The sequence below is a fragment of the Callospermophilus lateralis genome, unplaced genomic scaffold, assembly GCF_048772815.1.
Source record: "Callospermophilus lateralis isolate mCalLat2 unplaced genomic scaffold, mCalLat2.hap1 Scaffold_2476, whole genome shotgun sequence".
Taxonomy (NCBI): Eukaryota; Metazoa; Chordata; class Mammalia; order Rodentia; family Sciuridae; genus Callospermophilus; species Callospermophilus lateralis.
This window is the reverse complement of record NW_027513315.1, coordinates 20,767-46,206: the sequence shown is the minus strand read 5'-3', so window position 1 is coordinate 46,206 and position 25,440 is coordinate 20,767. Positions and strand designations below refer to the sequence as shown.

Genomic DNA, 25,440 nt, shown 5'->3' with positions numbered 1-25,440 from the left:
CTCCTCTAGTCTGTCTTCACTTTTCAGTTTCTTCTCCTTTTTTTATTTCTGAGCCCATGGAGTCTCTGAAAGCTTTGTGGCAGAAATGGGCACCTGTGTACATTTGTCTTCATAAGTTGGTTGTTGGTGATTAGAAATGGTGTGTATGTGTGCTTTGCATTATTGGTCCCAAGGTAAACATGAGGAGATTGAGTTACTTAGGGACCAAAACCATATCCTTTTCAGTACAAGGAATATGTGCACATGAGTTTTATAGGATGAGCCCGTTCTGTCCAATATACAACAACATTTATCATATGTGCCTGCTGAGCACCAAAGTGGAGCTAGTGTGATTGAGGAAATTAACTTCTAATTCTATTTAATTTTCCTTGATTTAAGTTTAAAAGTTGATAGAATTTAGTTGTTGTAAAACTTGGAAGTATGCTTGTAGTAATGTGAGTATGTGACTTGGACCTACTTTTTAAACTATTGTGTGAAATCTAAATATAGACCAAGTATTGACAGGGAAAACTCAGTGTTGAAGCCCAGGTGCCCTTTGCTCCAGCTGAAGACAGCCTTGAATAGCCACCTCAGCATCAGACTTTCTACCAGGGTCCCAACAGTCTTGGATTCAACATCACAGTCCTTATTTTCTTCTGGCCCAGTGCTGTATCTTTCTCTTCCCTTTCAAAAGTGTTAATTTCAAGAGCATTTTTCTAACATACCCTCTAGCCATTAATATCCTTCTCAGATATGCTTCCTGGAAAATCCAACATGATAAAATGTAGTATTTTAGAATAATATAATAAACACCTGGGCCTGTGGGACCTGAAACATCTGGGGTCTCAAATATTCACCTGTTGAGGATATCATGGCCAGCTAGTTGGCCAGTCATGGGTGCCTCATGTGAATGGCCTTAACTGAGGGTTGTGTGTGGCCTCAAAGGAAAGAATGGTCAGGGCATGGTCAGGCCAGGTGCACTCTAAGGCCTCTCCCTGAAGATCTATAAATATACTATAGATAAAATATATTTATAGATATAGATGTAACATATCTTTAAGAGGATATCATGTTTCTGATGCTCAGAAATGAAACTGAAAAATGGTAGAAGTCTTTCTGCCATTTTCTACCAAATCAAACAGGGCCCAATGCTCTGCATTGAACAGAAATAGGCTGGTGCAGAGGTTTCACTTACATACCCAAAGGACCTCGAGGAAGACAGATTCTCCTGACAGGTAGTTTTGAGCAGTGCTTCTCACTGTCCGTTTGCATGGAGAGAGAGCAACCTGAGAAAAGAAGGTTCAGGTACACTGCGTCAGGGGCGTCGGCCTAGGATTAGGGATCTGAAAGGAGCACTACTGGAAGTCGGAGGCAGGAGGTTTAGAGAAGAGTTATATACATTGGCTTCCCAGAATGAACAAATTGTGAGAGAATATTTATGTTCCAAGAGGCTGCTCACCATGATTGAACCCTGGAGTGTTCTTCCACTGAGCTCAATCCTCAGTCCTTTATAGTTTGAGACAGTTCTCAAACTATAAGTTGCTTAGGATCTTGCGAAGTTGCTGCGGCTAGCCACAGATTTGTAATCCTCCTGCTTCAGCCTCCAGAGTATCTGGAATTATAGGCATGTACCCAGGCCAAAGGGGGTTCTTAACCATCAGATAAATTGATGCACTTTTATTCACAAAGGTGACCACTTCTCAATGCCCAGTTTGACATTGTAAAACTCCAATACAGCGCCTGAAAACGGTTAGCCTGTGGCAGGTTGTCTGCTTTGAATTGCTTTTATTATATGGAGGGCAGTTCTCATATTTCTGTGAGAACAAATATATTTGGTTTAGATTTATTTTTATTATCTACAATATGTTTGCTACCATTACTAGCTGAGGAAAAAGAAGGTTCACATAGTCTTGTTGCTGGTTGCAGAAAGAAGACTACAATATTTACTCAAATTTCTTTTCTTGCTGTGATACATATCTATATATCTATATCTAGATATAGACATACAGATATATTACTTTCCTACCTTTTTTGTTGTTGTATATAGGATATGTTAACTTATAAAATTGCAAAAATCAGTATGGGATTGAGATATAGTTGAGGAAAAATGGATATCATCTAGAAATTCTTGGATTGCTTCTGGGTACACCAATTTTCTTTTTTATATTTTTAGTTGTAGATGGACATAATACCTTTATTTTCTTTATTTATTTTTAGGTGGTGCTGAGAATCAAATCCAGTGCCTCACACATGCTTGGAAAGTGCTCTACTGCTGAGCCACAACCCCAGCCCCTGTGTTCACCAACTCTTGAGACTGGTTTTACTAAGGTAGTGAGTGTAAAGTAGTTGCACATGGTAAGTATAAACATTTGAACACAAGTTTTGGAATTGTAAACATGGAGTTATAAAGATGGTGAGGAGTCAGAGCGGGAGACTGTAGTAAAGATTTATTATTTTGGTATTATTGACGGGCTTGGCATCTGAGGCTGCAAGAATCCACCTCTGAGTGAGTCTTGGTGGGAGGTGGGATTCCAACCTCCATGCAGAAAGTCAGATAGTTTCTCTCTGACTTAGAAAAACTAGAGTATTTGCCCCTGCCTAACTTAAGCCAATCAGATGCCCCTATTTTGGGCTCTGACTCTGAAATAAGTGGTGCAAAAATTTATTTTGCTGGGTGTTGAAGTAGAATTCAGAGTTCAAATGTGGCAGAGTGTTGGTGATCTTGGACTTCGTAGGCAGGGTGCGTTGACAGTGACAGCTCAACTTGAGCCAGGCTATTCCTGTGGCATGACATTGGTTCCATTCTTGTTCCTCCAACTCTCTTTGTTTCTGCCTATTTCCTGAGTTTCCTTTCACAGCTTTTCTATCAATAGGTGGTTACTCAATACCTGTCCAGCATGTTTCTGTTAGTGTAAGCTAGATTAAGGTTTTTATGTATACAGATTATTTTTGTCTTACAGTGGGGTTACATCCTGACAAACCTATCAAAAGATGAAAATATCATAAGTTGAAAATGCACTTACTGCTCCTAATCTATTGAATGTCAAGTTTAGCCTAGCCTACCTTAGGTATTTTCAGAACACTTACATTATCCTATGGTTGAACAAAATCATCTAACACATAGTCTGTCTTATGAAGTGTTTAATAGATCTTCTAACTTATTGAATAATGTACTGAAAGTCTAAAGCAGAATGGTTGTATGGATTCAAATTCAAAATGATATGAAAGAATAATTTTAAGTATGGCTTCTACTTAAAATTATTCTTTTCATATCATCAAGTTGAAAAATCCTGCTGAACTGTAGTTAAGTTGGAAACTCTGTGTGTTGTCTATATTTTTATAACCAAAGACCTCTTTTTTTTCTGATGCATTTAGGAATTTATTTTGGTACTTTGTGCTCCAAAATGTCACAATGATGTGATTAAGTAGAAGGCGTCTTAAAATGGACTGTTCCAAACCTCAAGCGAGGTTTCCATTTCTACCTGAACACCTACATCTCTGGGAAGCATATTGACATCTTTCCTGTCCGCTGTTGCCTCTTTCTGGGGATTCTATTAATTGAATTTGTTCCTATGTAGCTTTTTTCTCACTTTTTTTTTTTGTATCTTCATCTTAATGTTCTATATCCTGGTATATTTTTGAGAATTTAATTTTCCACTCTTTCATTAACTTTGAATTTTTTTTTTTTTTTTTTTTTTAGCAGTGATAGCCTTACATCTCAAGGATTTTTCTTTCATCTCTGATGGTCTCTTTTCTGTGTTGTTGTTTTGTGGATGAAGAGTCTTTTCATATGTCCTTGGAAGGACTATTTAGAGTTTTTATAATTTTAATTTATTTCTGTTTATTTTTTTCTCCAAAATTAATTTTCCTCATTTTGTTCCTCTTGGTCCTTCCATTTCACATTTGGGCTTCTCTCAACAGCCTGCTGATCTTGGATAGGAAGATGCAGCCATTCCTTCTTCTGGAGAGCCTCTGAAGCTCAGAGAAGAGTTGTGTGTGGCAAACAATAGTCCCACACAGTGTGCCCTCGTTCCTCCCAAAACCCACTCGCATTTATTGTACTGACAGAGTTTCAGCTTTATTCTGGGACTCTTCCTCCCTCAGAGTTGAATGTTAAGTACCTGGCGGTTAGGTGTTTTGGAAGCTGGGCTGCGAGAGGGAAATGTCGGGAGATGGTTCTGTATACAGATGGTGACCCTGCTGCACCCTCATTTGTCACACTTGCCCTCTGTGTTTTTTCCTTCCTTTCCAGTCTCCTCTGCTCAGCTCCTCCTTCATGCTCCTCCATCTGCTTTGTGTGTTACAAGACACTGAAATCCTAAATAATCTGATGTGTCTCTCTTGGATTCTCTGTAGACAGAAGAGATAAACCTGAGAGTGGAGTCACTTTAGACTAGAAGTCCTAGGTCCTTTGGTTTTTTAAAATGGCTCTTTAATGTGCTCAAAGGTATACAGCCAGCCATGACACATGACAGCTTCTCTAGACCATGCAGTCCCCCATGTTCTATAATTCTCTTTCTCATTTGGTCCAACACAACCCTGGGGCCACTGGGGAGGCTGGAGTGAACGCCACTGGCTAGAGAGCTCTTGATCAGAAAGACAAGAAGACACCTCTACTGCTTGTCAAAGAACTGATGGAGAGGATTCCAGGTTAGGGCTTAGAGGGGGAAGCATGTGGGTAGGATATAGGAACAGCAGTCTACTCAGCTGTTGCTAAGAGCTTGTGTTGGTCGTGCAAGGACGCCCTAGATGAGCTGAGCGATCACCAGTGTGGGACTCAAAGAGTGTATCAGGTGATAGAAGACATCAGGTCTGTTAGAAACTTAAGCAAAAGTCCTGCTGATGAGGGGAAGTCCAAGGCAGAAAATAATGTTGACAGCAGTGTCCGTGGCACCCACAGAGGACAGTGACAGATTGCACAGGCCCCCTCTCACATTTCTGAACTCATGGAAGCAACAAGCAATGTGGATACATGAAAGCCCCAGCTTGCCCATTAGTTTCGACTTCCTTTCTCAAAGACTTTCTGCTGGAGCTTGCACACTGGGCATGTCACCTCTTTGTCCTTCCCTTCCCAGCCTGCTGTAAGAGACTGGTAGGGCTGTAGAAGCACATCCCTGGAGAGAGACCCCCAAGTTGTGTCATTGGCTTTTTCACATCAGGGACAGAGACCAGGCTGCTTCCCCCAGTTCAGTTCCATTCCTGATGTAATTTCCCCTCACTGCCTCCTCTGCAGCCCAGGTGGGTCACTCAGCAGTAACATACAGGGCTCTTAAGAAGTGCGGCAGCCCTGCTGGCCCTCTGCATGCTGAGCAGCCCTTTCCCATAGGCCTCTGGCTGTGCCTCGAGAAGGCAGCTGGACTTGACCCCACTGAGCAGAGGAATCCTATCTGCCTAGCAGGTTTACACAGTTGCTTTTTTCATTATTTCCTCTGGGCTCCTCCTCTGAGAAGATTTAAAACAGGTGCTTTCCCCGCTCCTTCTTGACTCCTGGCTGCCACCAACACCATTCAGAATCTGTCTCTTGGAATTCCCGAGGCATATTTGTGATGCCCTCAACTGTGGCTGAATTTTCTGCTTTCTCAGGGTCCTCTGTCTCTCTGTCTGTGTGTCTCTCTGTCTCTACCATATATTTGGTCAGCTGTCCCCAAATTCTCACAGCCTTCTGGGTTTAAGACAGAAGCCTGTCATATCCATCCTGTGCTCAGCAACAGAATGAGAATTTTATTCCCTCAAAAAGCGCACAAAAAGCTTTCAAAGTCCCCTGAATAAAAATACCCCGTTACCACTTCCTTTGGACCAGAGGAGCTGTTTCTACCCTGAGGCCCCTCTTCCCTTAGGGCAAGCCCCATAGCAGACAGGCAATCACTCATTTATGAAAATGAAAGATTCATGAGGGACGGTGCTGGGCTGCCAGCAGAGTTTAGGCAGGTTCTGATCCTGCTTTAATTTAATTAAGCCCTGTTTATTTAATCAGCCCAGAGATATGTATCCTCGGGCAGGAATTTGCTGCCTGTTTCTGAGCTGTGCTTTTGTCTGTGGGAGGATGAAAGCGGCGATCTGCCTGGTAGTTTTTAAGGGTTTGGGGCCCAAGAGACAGCCTGGTGGTCTGGAGTCAGGCCAGGCACTGTGGGGACAGTATATTCAGCAGCTGTGCCTGTGTATGTGTGTGTGTGTGTGTGTGTGTGTGCAGATGTGAAGTGTGCACATGCGTGTGTGTGTGTGTGTGCATGCAGACTCCTGATGCTCAGAGCCCTAGAGTCTGGTTCTTGGGCAGGACTATCAGAGAAGCCTGATCTGCCACCAGTCTGCATTCTTAGCCACCATGGGAAGAAAGAATTAGGGAAACAAGGTCACACTGTTGCTTAAGGACAGTGTTGCTCAGAGCATGCTCCAGCAATCCTGTGGGTGTCAGTGAAGCACACTGATGCCCAGGTCTCACACCCAGACTTGCTGAATCACAGTCAAGTTTAAGAACCACTGCATTCTCAAGTGTTCTTAGCTGCAGCAGAATCTACATTTTCAGAATGGAAGTGGGGGCAGTCAGAGGACAATGATGGAAATCCACCTGGGGGAAAGATTATGGGGGAATCATTATGGTGGGAACACATTCAGACATAGAGGTGTTTTCTGGAGCCTCCAGAATCCCTCCATTTAGAGGATAGCCTCTGTCTTCCATGTCCAAGGACAGATCTGAGGGGAACAGCTGTGGTGTGGTGGTAGTAGCTGCCTAAGCCCTGCACCTGGATCTGCACAGTGCTCGGTGTGAGCTGCCCATCATTGATAGTAAGGCAGAGCCAGGGTCCAGGCCAGACTGTCATAGGTGACTGGAGAAAACTGATGTTAGAGAACTTTCAAAGGAGGAATGCCAGGATTTTTTGACTTTTTAAAGAAAATGGGAATGAAAAAAATGAGAAGAGAAAGGAACCCCAAGTTCAGGGGCAAAAAAAAAAAATACATTTGGCTCTAATAATGTGGGAATCAGTTTTGGAGGGTCACTCCTTTGCTGAGCTCTCCCAATTCCTCTGCTTTTTCAGCCTCTGTCATCTCTTCTTAAGAGAGCACATCTGTTCGTGTCGTTTTTAAAAAAGCAGAGTCGTGTTTGTGCAGTTGATTGGCTCTCATCTTTTGTAGGAGGGCAGCTCTGCTTGTTTCTAAAGACCTGGTCAGCTGCACTTTGGGAATTCACCATAATATCAAACCAATCTTGTTGCAAACCAAATCACAAGCTCTGCAGCCAGGTCTTCTTCTGTTCTGTGGTCTATGAACTGGTAGGGAGGAGAAGGACCAGGGAAGAACAGGGACTTAAGGGACAACCAGAGGCAATTTCTAGGGTTCAGGGAAAGAGCCCCGAGGAGCCGTGATAGACCTAGACCTCCTTCTCTCATCATGGAAGGTCTGTGTTCGAAGTGAGTGAGGATACACATCTCATGTGTGTATGTTTTTGTGTTAGGAATGAACCAGAAACTCTTTCCCAGAATGGATCATGCTTAAATAATACTTAAGAGACCCTGTTTTTGGCTATCATCAGTTGGCAGTTGTGGCCGTCAGCCTCCAAGTTGATCACCAAATCCTGGCCTCCTGGTATTCATACTTTTGTATAGTTACTTTCCCTAGTGAACAGGGCTGACCTCTGCTACCAAGTGGATATTGCAGGAAGAGTTGTGTATGACCTGCGAGCCCAGCTCATGAGAGGCATGGTGGCTTTCCCCTTGTTTCTGGGACGGCTCCTTCTGGGAGAAGCCTTGGGAGGAGAAGTCATAAGCACAGTCAACCAGTACCATGGAGAGGTCCCTGTGAGGAGAAGCTGAGGCCTCCCTCCAACAGCCAAGTGAATGGTGAACCATCTTGGAAGTGGGTCCTCCAGCCCCTACAAAGCCTTCAGGTGACCAAATAACGAAGCCCAGGCTAACCCCTTGACACAGTATCATAAAGACCTTAAAGAAGAACCATCAGCTCAGAATGCTCCTGTATTCATGACCTACAGAAACTATGAGGTAATAAATGCTTATGGTTTTACACTGCTTCAGAATAACTTGTTATGTATCAATTGATAACTGAGACAGAAATACTAAAATAATATGCCAATGAAATCTGACATCCAAACCAGATCATAAAATGTTTGTGGATGTGCAGTGTTATGTTTCTTTACACAACAAGAGTAATCCTATGTTTTTCTGATCTTTTGCTGGAGCCAGGGCCTAATGCCCCCCTCTTCTTGAGTTAGTTCAGTGTGAGGACAGATCATTTCAGAGTCAAAGTCCCTGAGAGCAGAGGAGATGTACCAGATTCATTATTTACTGGTTTGTGATACAGTGTAGCTTAACACTTTCACTCCAGTGCCCCCGCCCCAAATCCTCCTAGGCCTGAGAAGGATCAGACAAGCAGTCAAATAGGAGTCATCCGTTGATCCAGAAGGTGAGTACCCCTTCTCCTTTTCTTGTTTTGCTGAATAACTTTCATATTAGTGGAGAGGAATAGTAGAGAGAATACTGAAATCCACTTTAAATTTTAAAAAAAATCTTTTTAAAAATTGACAAATAATAATCATACATATTTATGGGATATGGTGTCATGTTTTTCCTGGCTTAATTTCTTTGACAAAAATCAAATCGTTTTACACTTAACATTTTCACTTATGTTTGCTCTCTAATTCCTTCCCCACACATTATTGTTTTAGTTGGCTTTGTGTCGCTGTGACCAATGTACCCGACAAGAACAGCTAAGCAGAGGAAAAGTTTATTTTGGCTCAAGGTTTCAGAGGTTCAGCCCACGGTCGGCCAACTTCATAACTCTGGGTCTGAGGTAGGAAGAAAATCACGGCAGAGGGGTGTGATGGAGGAAAGAGGCTCAGGACTTGACAACCAGGATTCAGAGAGAACTGTTCACCAGGGACAAAACATAAACCCCAAGGGCACACACCAGGGACCCGCCTTCTCTAGCCACACCCTACCTGACTATAGTTCCCACCCAGTTAATCCATATCAGCGAATTCATCCACTGATTAGGTTACAGCTCTCATAATCTAATCATTTCATCTATGAACATTTTTGCGTTGTTTTACACATGAGCTTTGGGGGGGGGGTAACTCATACCTAAACCATAACAATTGGGAAGCAGATGTAATTAGCTTCATTTTACAGATGAAGGTGGCTTGCTCTGCAGTAGTGTCACGTGGATTGACTCAGGACAAAACTTGGCCACAGTCTAATTCAATACCTTTTGCTCTAGACTTACTCTTCCGGTATCATAGCTGCTAGCCACATGTGGCTAGTGAGCATGTGAACTTAGGACACATTTAAGCACTTGAACTTTCATATAACCAGTATACTTTTGAACTTACCTGTGGCTAGTAACCACTTAGAATATGGTCATTTTGAACTAAGACATGCTGTAAGTTTAAAATCCACCTGGTATTTCAAAGAACTAGTATAAAAAAGAATGTAAATATTTTGTTAATTTTTATAGTGACTGTATATTGAAATGATATTTTGAATGTAAATTAAATATATCATTAACATTAATTTCTCTGGTTTCTTTTTACTTAAAAATTACATATAGTTTTAAATTTTTAACCAACATAAATCTACATGTTGATGGGGTACAATGTAATCATTTGGTACATGCATACAGTAAGCAATTCAAGGTAATTAGAATTCTATCATATTAGACATTTTTCTTTGTGTTTGGAGTCTATGAAGTCCTCTTTTTTAGTTCTTTATAAAATATATAAGTTGTAAACCAACCACTCTGCTGTGCTGTAGAGCACTAGAACGGATTCTTCCTATCTAACTGTGTTTTGGTCTTCCATATCCTCCCTCTGTCCCCTTTCCCCTCCCCTCCCCTTCCTGTAGCAATCACTGTTCTACTTTCTTCTTGTAGGAGGTTGACTTTTTTTCTTTTGATCTTCCACTAGAGTGAGAAAATACAATTTGCTTCATTATTTCACTTAACATAATGTCCTCAAGTTCCACCTGTATATTTTTTAAATCTGATGTGGCTACCATATCATTTAAAATTATACCTATGGCTACATTTGTGGTCCACTTTCTATTTCTATTGACAACATGGCTCTAAACCAAGGCCGATGTGTTTTGAGACTCACAGCCTCAAGTCACCCCAAGTCAGCTCTCAAATCACACCAGAATCCTTGGGAGGTGAGAGAAAAATCCGACAGATTGCATAGCTGGTAACCACCTGTTTTTCATGTTTTGATATTTCAGCATGAAAGGGAAGAAACTGAGCACTGTGGTGGTGACCCAGAGAGGGACCAGATGCTATCCGATATCCCAGGTGACTTTCTTTGAAGTGTGGTCTTATGTCAAAAGGCTTTTCGAAGCTCATCTGGGTGTACAAAGCACTAAGGAAAAGTTCAAACCCCTGAACCAGAAAACTTGGTTTTCCATGTTCAGGCCAGGGGAGTATGTGGGCACGATGCAGCACCTCTGGTATTGCGAAGCCTGGGAGAGGTGGACAGAAAGGGACGTACAAGGAAAAGCCTGGGCAGAGAGTTAGCAAGGAGAACCAGCGACTCACTCATGCTTTTATCTATTCATTCTTGTTGCAAATACTTACCATATATTTATTACATTTTTGTCTAATGTGTCCTTATTATCTACCAAGTACAGTTCTGAGTTCTTGATACGGTGGTAATCAAGGGTAAAGGTTTCTACCTTCTTAGATCTCATTTTGTAGAAGTAATGGAGAACAGCAGCATACAATAAGTAAATAAATGTGATAATTTCAGATTATTTGGCTTCTAGGTTGGCTACTATTACAGACACAAATAACAATGGTTTGAGGAAAGTATACCTCCAGTGACCTAAAACTCCCCAGGAGATCCCACGATAGTACCATGACAGAGGACAAAGCCTTAAACACATAGGTCTTGGGGGGACTTTCCAAACTAGAGCAAGGGGTCACAGAAAATTTTCAGGAAGCCTGATTGATCCCCTCTATGTCTTATCCTGCAGAAACACAATAGGGTGATGGGATGGAGAGAGTTGGTGGCAAGTATTGAGCAACTAATTAGCCAGTGTGTCTCTAGGGTACTAGTATTTGAACAGAGACTTGAGGGTTCCATAGAGTTCCTTGTGGGAAGCCTTCAAGGGACAGGCAGCCACAGATGCAAAGAATTGGAAATAAGATTGGCCCTCATATGCAATAAAGTTTTTCTGGACAGTTGTAATGTCCTGAACAGGAGGAGGTGAATATGTGGAAAGGAAAGGGAAGAAAATGGGAAAGGGAAGGGAGCTCTCAATTTTGGCACTGAAGAGACATCTTTATTAGACAAAGAGCAGAATCAGTTTCCATCAGGAAGTGTTCAGTGGTTGCCTCTGGAAAACTTTCATCTGAATTGCCCCAAACTAGAGCTGAGATAGGGAACTTGGTATCAGATTAAAGAGGAGGTGTGCAGGTGCCTGTCATGTGAAACGCTGGGTTCTGGGAAAGGGAAGCACAGTGCATAGCACCCAGTAGGACTCTGTATTATCGTCTTCATTGTTCTGGTTGCGGTCAGTTGGTTTCGTGAATTCTGAGGCCTTCAGTACAATTTCAGTGATGATTTTGAACACTTCCTTTTCTTAACATACTAATTAACCATAGGTTTGTTTTTTCTTGTTCAACAGGTGATTAGATAGATTTTAGGAGATTCCCTTTTGTCACAGGTCCTGTGGCTTGCTCTGCAGTAGTGCAAGTTGTGCCCAGTGGAACACTTAGGTCGTTGGATCAAAACTTTGTCCTCTGCATCCCTTTAGAATGTAGCTGTGGATATCCATTTAAATAGAAGCCAGTACTTTCTGAGTTTCTTTTCATGTCAACCTGGACATACCCATTTTAAAAAAAATGTAGCTGGTTATTAAACTGTATTTGTTTTGTGTCTCCATCTGTGCTGTGTGCTTTCCCCGGATAGCTCACAGAACTCTGTTTGGCACTGGGCTTTGGGGCCATTTTGCATGGCTCCACTTCTACTCCTGGAGGATGGAGTTGGGGAGTGTGAGTAGACAGCCTCCTTAACTCCAGTTTTCATCACCTACACGTTCATATCCACCCCCACGGACCCCTTCACACCCATCCTTCCATTGAGCATCTATATATCAAATATCATAGCAGAATGCAGATGGCAAGTACAAAGAGGAAAGAGACAGTGCTGCCCTTCGGATCCTCTAAGTCGAGGGGACAGAGCATGGATATTATAGAGCAGGGCACTAGGTACCATGAGTAAGGGAAGCGTGGGCAGAATAGAAGTCCAGAGGACAACCCCTCACCAGGACTGAGGGTGGAGGGAAGTCTTCCGGCAGGAGATTGCACCTGAATCGGATCTTGGAGAACAGAGGCGGGTCAGGGAAGCCTTTCCAAGGCGAGGGAACAGTGAGTGCAAAGATATATTGGGGTGGAGAATCTGGCAGGCTACAGGAACTGCAATCTGTTTTAATATAGTCAGAGCATAGAACACAGGAGTGGGGTGGAGGGTGGAAGAAAATGATGCCAGAAAGGTAGGCAGGAGCTGGATCATTGAGTCCTCTGAGCCATGGTAACGTGAGTTCAGATCAAGGACCTCCATAAGACAACTGAAGGCAGAAAAGTGGTGATGGCGTCTGCAGTCTTTGAAAGCTTCTTCCAGCTGCAGTATGGAGGTTGGACTGAAGGAAGCAAGACTCACTGAAGGAAATAGGAGCAGTTGGTGGCTGTTGAAGTGACCACAGGATACAATGACAGAGCCCTGAAATTAGGTGGTGGTTGTGAAAGAGAGAGGAGAATAATAAAAGATACTCCCATGGAGTAGACCTGGCAGGGGTTGGTGCTAGATTGAATGTGGAGGTGAAAGAGAAGGAGGAGGCTTCTATCTGGGTGACAGGGGTGTCATTAGTTCTTGTATGTGACACAGGAAGGAGGACAGCTTTTCAGGATCCCACTGAGTTCAGGTTCGCTGTATAAATCGTGGGTGAGAGATCTGGGCAGAGATGTGAGGATGAGGGGGAGTGTGGTTGTCCAGGGAGAGTGGAAAGAGGAAGGGGAGAAGACAGTCTGCGCTGGCACCCTGGGGGACCCATGTTTATTGAGGAGCAATGGAAGAGTAATTAAAAAGGAACCAAGGAGGGACAGCCAGAGAAGTAGGAGGAAAACTGGAGTCCTGAAGCTGGGAAAACAGGATTTCCAAGAGTTGCACATTGGAAAGACAAATAAAATGAATCGAGTAGTGCCCACTGGGTTTACTGATGAAGAAGTTACTGCTTCTCTTGCAGGGAACATTTCTCAGGGACGGTGGGTGAGGGGTGAATGGCATGTGAGGAAGCTGACACGGAGCGTGGAGGCATCTCTTAAAAAATCTGGCTGTGAACAAGAGATAGAGATGACTAAAGAGGTAGATGGGAAGGTGAGCTGTCTAGGGCTCCCAGTGAGTTCAAATGTTGTCGCTCGTCTATGTTTTAAGCATCTCTTAGGCAACAATGCTGTGCTAGGCACAGCTATAAAGAAATTTAAGACATGCCTTCCAGTTGTGCAGCTTAGTAAATAAAACTCCAGAAATGCAGGGCCTGACAACCAACGCTCCTGTGTTTGCTAAGAGATGGTGGAGTATAGTAGTATAGAAAGTGTACACATTTTGGACTTCAAAGAGATCTGGGTACAAATCTTGGCTCTGCTCCTTTCTGACTCTGTGAACTTGAGCAAGTGATTAAGTTTGTTTAAGCCTCAGTTTTCTTGTCTGTAAAAAGAGAATAATCATGTCAACCATTCATATTTCTTGAGAGGATGTAAAACAAAATCTATTAACTTTTTAAGGGTGGGTGTTTTGTATTTATTGCTCAATATTGCATCCTCAGCACCAAGCATAGCATAATGCCTGGTCTAATGCAGAAAGTTACTAGATTTTTTAAAAATTTGTTTTCAATAATTATACTTGACAGTGGAATGCATTTTGATACATCATGCAAAATGGAGTATAACTTCTTTTTCTTCTGATTGTACGTGATATAGAATTATACAGGTTGAGTAATCATATATGCACATAGGGTCACAATGTCTGATTCATTCTACCAATCTTCCCACCCCTAAACCCCCTCCCCTCCCTTCACTCCCCTCTGTCTAATCTAAACTACTTCTATTCTACTCTAGCACCTTCCCCTATTATTGTGAATTAGCATCTGCGTATCAGAGAAAACATTTGGCCTTTGGTTCTTTGGGATTGGCTTAGCATGATAGTCTCCAGCTCCATCCATTTACCAACAAATGCTTTAATTTCATTTTTCTTTAAGGCTGAGTTATATTCCATTATATGTACCACATTTTCTTTATGCTTTCATCTATTGAAGGGCATCTAGATTGGTTCCATATATTGGGAATTGAGCTTCTATAAACATTGATGAAGCTATGTCACTGTAGCATGCTGATTTTAAGTGCTTTGGGTATAAACCAAGGAGTGGGATAGCTGGGTCAAATGGTGAATCCATTCCAAGTTTTCTGAGGAATCTCCATACTGCTCTCTATAGGTCAGTAGATATTGGATGAGTGAATAAATGAAAGGTTGACTGAGGGTATGTGAAAATAATGGCACAGAAGGCAGCTCTATAAAGGACAGCCACTATTTCTAAATTCATGAGGATGAGATAATGAGTTACTGAGCAGAATGCTTAAGTCTCTGGTCAGCAGTAACTTAGTATGGATGTCCCGACCTGAACACTCGGCTCATGACAAGAACAGGTGGCTGAGGGAGAAGAGAGGAGTCCCAGAGAGCAGATCATGCCTGGCCAGGGGCAGTCCATGGACAGTCCATGGACAGTCCATGGACAACCCTTTGCAGGTGCCAGGTGGGTGTGAATTTCTGACTCTCAGTGGCCAAGGTCAGCTAAGGGAGTCCTGCTTGTCCTCATGTGCTAGCCTTTCCCAGACCTCAACTTTGATTCTCAAAGGACAAAGATAAAAGGAAGAAGCTGAGGCAGTTCACCTCCTTGTTAACTTCTCCCTGAATAAAAATAAAAACATGTTGTGTACATTTTCTCTTTGGAAAAGCAATACCTACTACTACAAAAATAAAATCCTAGAATAGCACCAAAGAAAAAAATATCACTCCTCAAAGATAATTGATAGAAATATTTTGGTGTTGTTTTGATCAGGGTTCTCCCCCGCCCCCTTTTACTTGTCTGGTTTCTGATATACTCTCTGCTTAGTTTCTTTGTGTTCTCGAACTTAGAGGAAAGCCAGAACTACTCCTCCTGGAAGAAGGGAACTCTCTGACTGACAGGAGACAGACACCTTGGGATATTAAGGAGAAGTCAGAGACTCCTTAGTGTTAGTGGCTCTTTACCACCTTGCAGGATGCTCCAGAAGAAGAGCCTGAGCCCTTGAGTCTCCTGGGGCTCCTTGGAACTTCCCAGCTCAGGAAGTGCATAAGGCAGCCTGGCGAGGGGAGGGTGGGAGAGGGAGTGGCTCACAGGACCTGCAGTCCAGGGGCAGCCTCTTCTTTCCCCATCTCCTGGGAGAGTGGGGCATTCTGGGTAAGGAGGGAAGATGATTTATTATCTCCCGTCCTTGGGCCTGGGGCAGATGCTGCTGTGCATACACCATGCAGAGGGCCCCTAGACACAGCACACACACAGCCCCGGAGTAGAGACAATCTAATGATAATCTCATCAGTCCCCTGAGTCTGCAGAGGCAAAAACTGAGGCACGGGGAAAGGATGTGGCGTGTGGCTGGCTGAAGGCCCACAGGTAGCCCATGGGGGAGCAGAGGAGAGATGCACAGGTGCCTGCCTAACCCGATGCTCTTCCCTGCGTTGAACAGATGCCTCCGTCTGTGTGACTTCCACACAGATCACCTCTCTGAGACCTGCATTCCCCATCTGGAAAACTGAGCTTGCCTATGTCTCCTTTTGCTCAAAGAAAGAATGTTTTTAGACATGACATATAAAAGAATATAAGATTCAGGGAAGCTTTAGAAGACCTCGGTTTCGAATCCCGTGAGATCTTGGGCAATTTACTTTATCTATCTGAACCTGTTAAGCCTCTGTAATATGAGAGGAATGACAATAATAGCCGCTCTCCTGAACTTGACTATGAGCCAATGTGCTATATGCTAAAGTTATTTCATTAACAACCTTGAGAGGAAGGAATCATCATCCTACTTTAAAGATGAAGAAACTAAGGCTTGGAATTTAATTAGCTTGCCCAAGGTCAAAAGTAGGCTGTAGTATCTACCTCATAGGGTTTAATGTAACTAGCAATTTGTGAGCTATTAATGAATTTTTCGATTATGAAATGCATACATGCAAACATTTATTTGACTTTAATTTTCAGTGTAAAAATATATTGAGATTTTTAAAGGAAAAATTCCTGAATTCTAAGTTATCCCTATTTGATTTTATTCACTAAATGTTATTTAAATTGCTACTGAACGTGAAGAACTGTGCTGGGCACTGAAGGGGAGGGCACAATGTGACCTCTGCTCCCTGGAGGTCAAAGGTTATTTGGAAATGCAGACATCCAGGTAAAGATGGCTGCGGTGTTTAGAAACTGATATCCAAGGGGGATGTGAGCCTGGGAGATGCAGGAATGAGCTTAGTCTGGAGCAGTGGTTCCCAGCCATGGCCTTGGCTGTGGTTAACCCTGGAGATTCTGATTTACCAGGGAACGGATGGGGCCCCGGCATCTTTTGTTTTGCTTTTTAAAAATCCCTCTGGGATCTTAATGGGTCACCAGGGCTGAGAGCTGCTGATCTAGACCATTGAAGACACATCCCTGAGGAGGTGACACCTAAGTTAGGGTTCATTCTAACTGCAGCTGACAGCTTTGTCAGGTGGACATTCCCTGTTCTGACAGGGAGGGATGGAGACCACCCTCTGGAGGGCCCCCCAGGTGAGCTGCACCTCTTGAGAGAAACTTGGTGAGACTGCAAGCCTGCCCACCCCAGCCCTCCAAATGCATGCCCCACATCATCAGAGAGAAGGTTTCCTAGGGCACATGGAGGCCCCATCTCTCCTCTGCTCAACCAGCTGCTACCCAGTGGGGACAGACTGAGAGTTCTTGGAGCTGTGACTTCCAGGGTAGTTTCTCCTGGTATCCATCAGGCTGTTGATGGGGGGCTGCCTCCCAGACAGACTTCATCACAGGTCACTCAGTCAGGCCTGGTGACACAACCTTGAGAAACACATCCATCAGCTGCTCATACAGTTCTCGTACCTAAGAGGTAGATGCTGTCACCCAGTTGTGAGAACTTGGGCAAAGTGTTTAAAATCTGAGTCTCAGTTTCTTCAGCTATTAAATGGGGTCATAACAGCATTTCCTTCATAAGGTTGTTTATAAAAGAGTCAGGGAAGGATAGGCACGGTGGTGTACACCTGAAGTCCCAGCTCCCTGAAAGACTGAGGCAAGAGGATCGCTCGAGCCCAGGCGTGGAGGCCAGCCTGGGTCACACATGGAGACCCTGTTTCAAGGCTCATAACCACATCAGTGGCCAGCTCGACCAGGTCAGCTGTACTGTGCATTCAGCGTGTGAAATGAAATGATGCCAGGCCAGATTGTCACTGGACTGTGGCCAAGAGGGCTTGGTGGTGCTGAGTCCCCAGGTGAGAAACATCTGCGTGATTCTAGGCAGTGCCAGGTGGAGGCAGGCCCACCCTAGAGAAGGGCAGCTGTTCTTGGAGGCAGAATGGAAACCAGCTGCTTGAATCCTGTGCCAAGCAAGAAGATGGAGTCCAACATGCCCACTCATCCTGCCCCCTGCACCCAAATTACCAACGACTTGAATCTCCACCTTCACAGCTGGGGTGTGAACAGAAGGGCAAAGGGAATCCAGAAGTGTCCAGTGGGGATAGATGCCTCTATCCAGAAACACACTATAAGAGGAGGCAAAGCATTCCAACTTGCCCCACTCCCCAAATCTTGCACATTAAAACCTGAAGTTTCAGAACTAAAAGTGCTTTAAAGATCATCCACTTACTTATTTGAAGAAGAGGAAGCAATCCAAGAAAGGGAGAAAAACTTGGCAAAAGGGTAGAGTTGAGACCCAGAGCAGGGCCACCTGGCTCCTGGACCCCTGTTCATTTCCTGTCTGGGATGAAGCTAGAAGGCTGGTCCAGGTCATGCTCTCAGGGCATGAATACCTCCAGTCAGGCCCATCCACAGCAGCTGTGCAAGTGGGAATCTGCACTGCTCAACCTTGCTTCTCCTTTCTTCTAGTTAAATGTTTCATGAATGAATGAGGCAAGATGTATCCAGACTACATCTGCTCTGATTAATTGTAATATGTAATTGTTAATCAATATATAACCTTCAATGTGCATCTGTTTCAGTCAGCTTTTTCGCTGTTGTAACTAAAAGATCTGACCAGAGTAATTTTAGGGAAGAAAAGTTTATTCGAGGGCTCATGTTTTCAGATGACATGTTTAGGATAATGCCACTCCCATTCGCTCAACTTATAGCAGTACTTCCACCTGCCTCATGATGACCATGTAAGGGATCTTATAGATGATCTGATTCAGTGGTTGTTAAGATCCTCATTTCCTTAGTGGAGCTTCTGAATAAAATCTTATGTGGAATTCTAAGGGTAGAGCTATTTGGAATACAGCTTTGTAGAGCCAGAGGTTTACCCATTTGGATTTCCTCTTGCTCTGTTCCTTCCCCATTTTCCAACCCCCTGAGATAAGAGCCCGATTTTACAAATGAGCAAAGTGAGTTCTAGAAGTGAAGTCACACCAGAGTAGACTTCTGAGCCTAAATTCCAGAGTTTGAGAACAAGTTGCTTACAAAAAAAATAAGAGTTGCTCTTTAGTTTCCATTGGTTAGAATTCTAATATTTTGGGCATTAAGTGAATGAATAAAATGAGACTTTTCTTAGGGAATTAATAATGTAATTAGTCAAACATTTGTTAAGCATATGACCTTACCAGTTGCTTAAAGATTCCATGAGCTGAATGCAGACACAATGAAAAGCAGCCTCTCGTGCTAATGAAAATCAGAGAGTGTCTTTAATTAAGATTAGATTCCACTCCAGACACTCCAAGTAATTGTGGCTTTAAACAAGATGGAAGTGTGCTTCGCACTCACAGTAGGAACGGAAGGTGAGTAGTCCAGGGCTAGTTCCGTGGAGTTCTCTGCCACACTAGGGTATGGCCCTCAACTCTCTGCAGCCAGAGGTGGTTGGAGCTCTTGCCATCCTCTCTACTAGACATCACGATGGGGAAAAGGATGAAGGAAAAGGGGACTAAGAGGCTGGGCCTGATAAATTTTAAGGGTTTCCCAAACACTGACTAAAGAAACTGTGGACTTGACAAGTTTCATGTCATCCCTGATTCTACAGGAGGTTGGGATAGAGTCCATTCCAGTAGCCATCTGCTCTGCCCCAAATCAGGGTTCTATTGTAACAGAAAGAGGGAAGAATTGTGCTGGGGACTGTCGCAGTGTGTATCCCTTATGTTTATTTTCCTACCCTTTGTTTTTCTAAGCAGAGTTTAAGGAAGCCTAAAGTTATTCAGTGTGATGAAGGTAGGAAAGTGGGGAAAGGAAGAGAGGGAGGGGCTAAGAATGGTCTCTGTAAAGTTGGGTCAAATGGGGGCTGGGGTTGTGGTTCAGTGGTAGAGTGCTCGCCTAGCATGCATGAGGCACTAGGTTTGATCCTCAGCACCACATAAATGTAAAATAAAGATATTGTGTCCACCTAAAACTTAAGAATAAATATTTAAAAAAAGAGTTGGGTCAAATGCAGTGTTGATGATCCCATGATGTATGTCAAGTGTTTACCAAATTTTGTGCCTCAAGGGTCATATATCTTATCCCCCAGGCAATAATTGTTTAATAATTGAAAAATAATAATGTAGCTTCATGCAATAAAACATTATCTGGCCCTAGATCCTGGTTTGGGGTAGAGGGGGTTATGGCAAAAAAAAAAAAAAATGTGGCATATACATACAATGGAATATTACTCAGCAATAAAAAGAGAATAAAATCATGGCATTTGCAGGTAAATGGATGGCTTTGGAGAAGATAATGCTAAAAAAACAAATGCCAAATGTTTTCTCTGATATAAGGAGAATGATTCATAGTGGGGTAGGGAGGGAGAGCATGGGAGGAATAGACAAACTCTAGATGGGGGGGTGGGAGGAAGAAGGAGGGGCAGGGGATTAGCAATGATGGTGGAATGCGATGGACATCATTATGTATGAAGACACGAATTGGTGTGAACATACTTTATATACAACCAGAGATATGAAAATTTGTGCTGTATATGTGTAATAAGAATTGTAATGCATTCTGCTGTCATTTATTTTTTTAAAAAAAATCAATTTAAAAAATTTAAAAAATAATTTAAAACAAGAAAACAAACAGGACAATTTATGAGAATATTTAGTACTGCACATTCAGGGCATGCCAAAGACCAAAAATACTTTGAACAAAAAAATGTGATTAAGCTAATGTGGGAAAAATGAAAGCCAATGTGCGGTTAGACTGCATGGAATAATATTATTTCACTTTGGTATTAATGTGGGCAGCTGTGCACAGTCAGGTTGTTTTAAATGATGAAAAATTGTTATTGAATGATATTATTGATAATGGCAGTATTTCTTTTCAAATTTAAGACCAAGTTGTAAAGTACTCGGGTCTTATCTCCATGCACAGTGTAGGAAGTGTGGACAGTTTTGTGGCTGCTAGAGCTCATCCCCGCATCTGAGATAGGAAAGCGTTTAATAGACTGAATCCGTGCCGCTTTCTTCTGGGAGATTTCAATTTCACTGCAAGCAATTTACATAGAGAGTCACAGCTTGAATTCATAGCTCATATCTTGGTTGCTTTGGAGATAGCTTCTCTGTTGGAAAGGCAATTACGACCTGCAGGAGAAGCCTGTCTACCATTAGTCTCCAGTTTTAAACGTTGACAGGTGGAGATGGAGGTGGGGGTGGGGGTGATTAATAAAGTGCTTTGTCTTTCTAGTCCTGGAAGGAAAGGGATTTAAGTGTCACAATTTCCTAGTCTCCAGAGATTTCTTTTTCCTGAACATTTCAAGCTTTTGACCAAAATGAGAATAGGAGTCTTTCGTAATTAGTGAACTTTGTCATATTATATATATGAGGACAATGAAGTGACCAAAGGGCACCCTTTCAAAAGTTTACTAAACCATAGGAAAAAAAAAAGAAATCTAGTGAGACTGTAAAAATCACTTCTCGCCCCTGGGTGTGAATAGCTTTGAAATGTATGCAGAGATTTGTGTTATATTTATTGTTCTTAGGGGAAATGGAACTGAACTCTGGTGATCCTTGGTACGATTGTACCACAAAACAGTCCTGACAATAATGTTCTTGAGATAGTTTTCCCCTTAACTGCTAATATGGGAAAACTGTTGTATCTGAAAATTAGATCATGGTTCAGCCAAACAAATGTGTATTTTCTGAGTGACTTATTCTCTGCAAGTCCCTGACATAGCCAGAGGCTTGTACATTCAAATCAGAGACCTGAGCTAAGACCTTCCAGCATTTTCTCTAATTGACTTGGGCATGGGGACCCCTGATTCCTTCTCCTTTAATTGTCACCTTAAATTCAGGGCTAAAAGGCTATAATTATTTGAAGTAGCTGAAATTTGAGTGACCCAGATAATTATCTCAGCAAGATGGGCTTAAAGTTTATTGACACAAATGCCAGTTTCATTAAAGGTTTGGTACAAAAGGCAAGTCCATGAGACAGCTGGTTGACCGAGGTGAATTGACAATGAACAGCACCAAAGACACAGGAATCACCAGGGACTTTGTAGTAATTACCATCATTTCCATAACACAGTTAGCAGAGGATTATGGGAGGCCAGAAGAATCTTTATAGTTACCATACTTTGCTTTCCCCAAATTGAAACTAAGCTGCTTACCATCAGACTTCTTCTGTCATCATTTCTCAATGGGAACCCCAGAGCACTATGGCTGAGACTTCACTCAGGCAAAAGTACACAGTGGATGAGTCAAAATGAATCAAAACCATACTTTTCCCTAGATTCTGGGCAGCCAAAGCTAACACAATGACAATAGTAAATTTTGCACAGGTATAGATTTTTAAGTCCTACCTATTAATTTCTCTCCTCTGCATGTTTAATGCATGACTAAAGAGAGCACAATAATTGTCTGCTATAAAGTTTAATTTTTTTAAACAATCATCTGAATTTAAATGAATCCCTCTATACTGCATTTTAGGGTTTATTGATCATCATTACATAGTAAGAATTCCACATGTAGCTTAACCAGAGATCACCATGGGAATAAAACACTTTTTTTATACCATTCACCAAATGCTACATACTATTGTTGGTTAACATAGAGTAGGCATGTCATGCTTCTCTAACTAGACCATAAGCTATTAGAAGCTGGTGCCTTTTAGTAGCAACATTGCATGAACTCAGTGGTCTAAACAGAATAATTTCTGTGGGTCAAGAATCCAGGCCAAGATTTGCAGAGCTGCAGAGAAAGACAGAAATTCGGATCTCCAGCTCAGTTTTAGAATGGCATTTATTTCAGGGAGCAGGTATCCTGCTGAAGAGCTGGTGCCCTTGCCACAGAAAGTTGCAAGCAAGCCTATCCAAAGATTCAGAGAAGCCAAAGAAGCTGCAGGCCAACTTGCTGCAGCAGGGAGATTCAGCAAGAGCTAGAGGAATTGGTTTCTGTCCCCTGCCAAGGAGCTGTAACTGAGGAATTGAATTCTGTAGCCAATGAACTCCATGCAGTAGACATTCAAACTTAAGAATTCATGGAAAAGCAACAAAAGCTTCTTCAGAAAAAAATCTTCCCTAACACAGAAAGTGCTGCTTAAAGGGTTCTGATGTTGGGGTAAGCAATGAATGTGATTCTTCACCTCCTGCTTAGAATATAGATTTCCCATAGTCTGGTAAAGTGAAAGATGTTCTGCAAAATGTCTTTAAACTGTAGACAGTTTGAAACTATTAATGTGTAACAATGGCTGGAAAGGAAGTACTTCTTTTTTATACCTTCAGGATGTTAAAAAAAAAAGTTTATGCTACCAGTAACTAGCATTATGTTCAAATGCATTTAAACTTGTGATTTACGCTCATTGATCTCTCTTCTGGAAGATCATTTAATGGTTTCAAAAGAATTCAGAATTTCAGTTACATGTTAAATGCTTCTAATTCTAAGTAGGATGTGAAATGGGTTCATGCTGAAATGGTAAATAAAAACTCCAATTTAAAGCTAATTTCTGTGATGCCAGAGAAGATTGCAAAAGACTTTTGCCTTGTTTAGCTCAAGGCTAGAGAAAGCCTATGAAGCGATGAGATTTACTCAAAACTTTTGTGGATGAAGTTCACGGCTGTAGTTAGCGGAGACGTGATTTCAGACCTGATCATAAGGCACTTGGTATCTTGAAGCAGCAGTTCCCTAACACATCACTAACTGAGCTGACTGAAACTGCAAAAATCATGTTTTGAAAGATGCTTAGAAAATTCTGTATGTTAAAAAGCATTTTACTTTCACAGCTTCATCCAAATCTTTACTATGAGGTTCAGCAAACACTGAAAATTTTATTGAGGATATATTCAAGCTCATTAATGGAAGATACAAAAGGAAATCAGGAATAATATATTGTTTTTCTCAGAAAGACTCTGAACAAGTAACTGTTAGTTTACAGAATGGGAATCCATGCAGGTCTTGACCTGCCAATATGGAATCAGATGATAAGACCAGGTTCATACAAGATGGTCAGCTAATGAACTTCAAGTGGTAGTGGCAATGGTTGCATTTGGTGTGGGAATTGATAAGTCAGATGTGAGGTTTGTTATTCATCATTCAATGAGTAAAGCCATGGAAAATTATTACCAAGAGAGTGGATGTACATGTTGAGATGACATGGCAGCAAACTGCATTTTGTATTATGGCCTTGAAGATATATTCATAGTAAGTTTGATGGTGGTCATGGAAAATGTGGGACAACAGAAGTTTTATGAGATACTGCTAAAACATAAGCAAATGTATTAATAGCTCAGCATTTAATGAAGTGCAGAACTCAGAAGCATGTAATAAAATGTCTGATAACTGCTTGTAAGGACATTTCATTTGAAAATAGCAATATAACAGAATACTATAGAGATCTGATTAAGATCCTGAAACAGGCAGAACTGAATGAAAAACTCACTCTATTAAAACGGATTGATTCTTGGATGGGAAAGGATGCAGCCAAACAGAGAGTAGCAGGTGTGTTTGCTCCTGTATTCCCTGGGAAGACCTGGAGAAAATCATAACACACTTTCTTCTGCAGCTGTATCTTAAAGAAGACGATAGTTTTACAGCTAATACTACCATTTAGTACTTGAAAATAGGACCTAAAGCTAATCTCTGAACAGTGGAGCACACATTATTATTATACAAGTGAACAAGCACACACAGAGCCACTTCAGGGTTCAGACATCTTATTCTGAACAAGCTGATAAAAGGAAAGAAAAATTCAGGTAACTTCCAGAAGTCTACTAACATGCTTTAACAGTCTGGTTTTAAGAATACAGGGGCTCAGAAAATTGATGATGCCTAAAAGGACTGTTACAAATTTCCCATGAAAACAACAGTTCCTTCATGTATACACCATTAATTTTGTGGTTAATAGTTTAATTTTTAAAAATATTTATGTTTTAATTGTAGTTGGACACAATACCTTTTTTATTTACTTATTTTTATGTGGTGCTGAGGTTTGAACCCAGGGCCTCACACATGCTAGCAAGTACTCTACTGCTGAGCCCCAGCCCCAGCCCCAGCCCCAATAGTTTAATTTTAAGAACAATTTCATTGATACTTTATATAAGAGAGCTATATTTTCAGAGCTTATCTCTGAAGATATGAGCATTTAAGGCCTGTCAAAATTGGGAATCAAGAATTACATAATTTTATAACATGAAATAGGGAAAGTAAATAATTTTAATTCAACATTTTATAAATATAAAATACTTCACAATCAGTTCCTGACCCTCTTAAGCTCCTTAAGCCTTAGTATACTTAATTGTATTGTTTTCTTTTGACACAACTACCTTTTTGATAGCAATATTAAGCTGACACAGGCTTCTTGCTACAAGTGAGAGATATTTTAAGCTGAATAAAGTCGATGACTTTAGATTTTAGCTGTAAAGTTCAAACAGAAAGAGAATAGGCATCAATACAAATAAGATAATAAATAAGATACAGATACATTTGTACTTCAGTAAAATAAAACTATAAGCTTCTGAGATTTTACAATAAAAAATGTATCTGGTCTGTTAGAATGCCTTTTGGCTAAATAGATAAAAATTAAGTTAAATTCTCTCCAAGGCCAAATCACAAGTGAAATGTTAAAATTTAAAACATAAAAACAGGTCTGGGGTTGTGACTCGGTGGTAGAGTGCTCGCCTAGTATGTATGAGGCACTGGGTTTGATCCTCAGCACTGCATAAAAATAAAAAATAAAGATATTGTGTTCATCTAAAACTAAAAAATATTAGAGAAAAAACATAAAACAAGTAGCA

The 25,440-nt window shown here is 41.7% G+C and overlaps 1 pseudogene; it reads left to right on the top strand.

Annotated features, from left to right (window-relative positions):
- The first annotated feature begins 18,993 nt into the window (after positions 1 to 18,993).
- On the top strand, positions 18,994 to 24,399 carry LOC143640430 (ATP-dependent DNA helicase Q1 pseudogene; annotated as a pseudogene).
- The last annotated feature ends 1,041 nt before the right edge of the window (positions 24,400 to 25,440 follow it).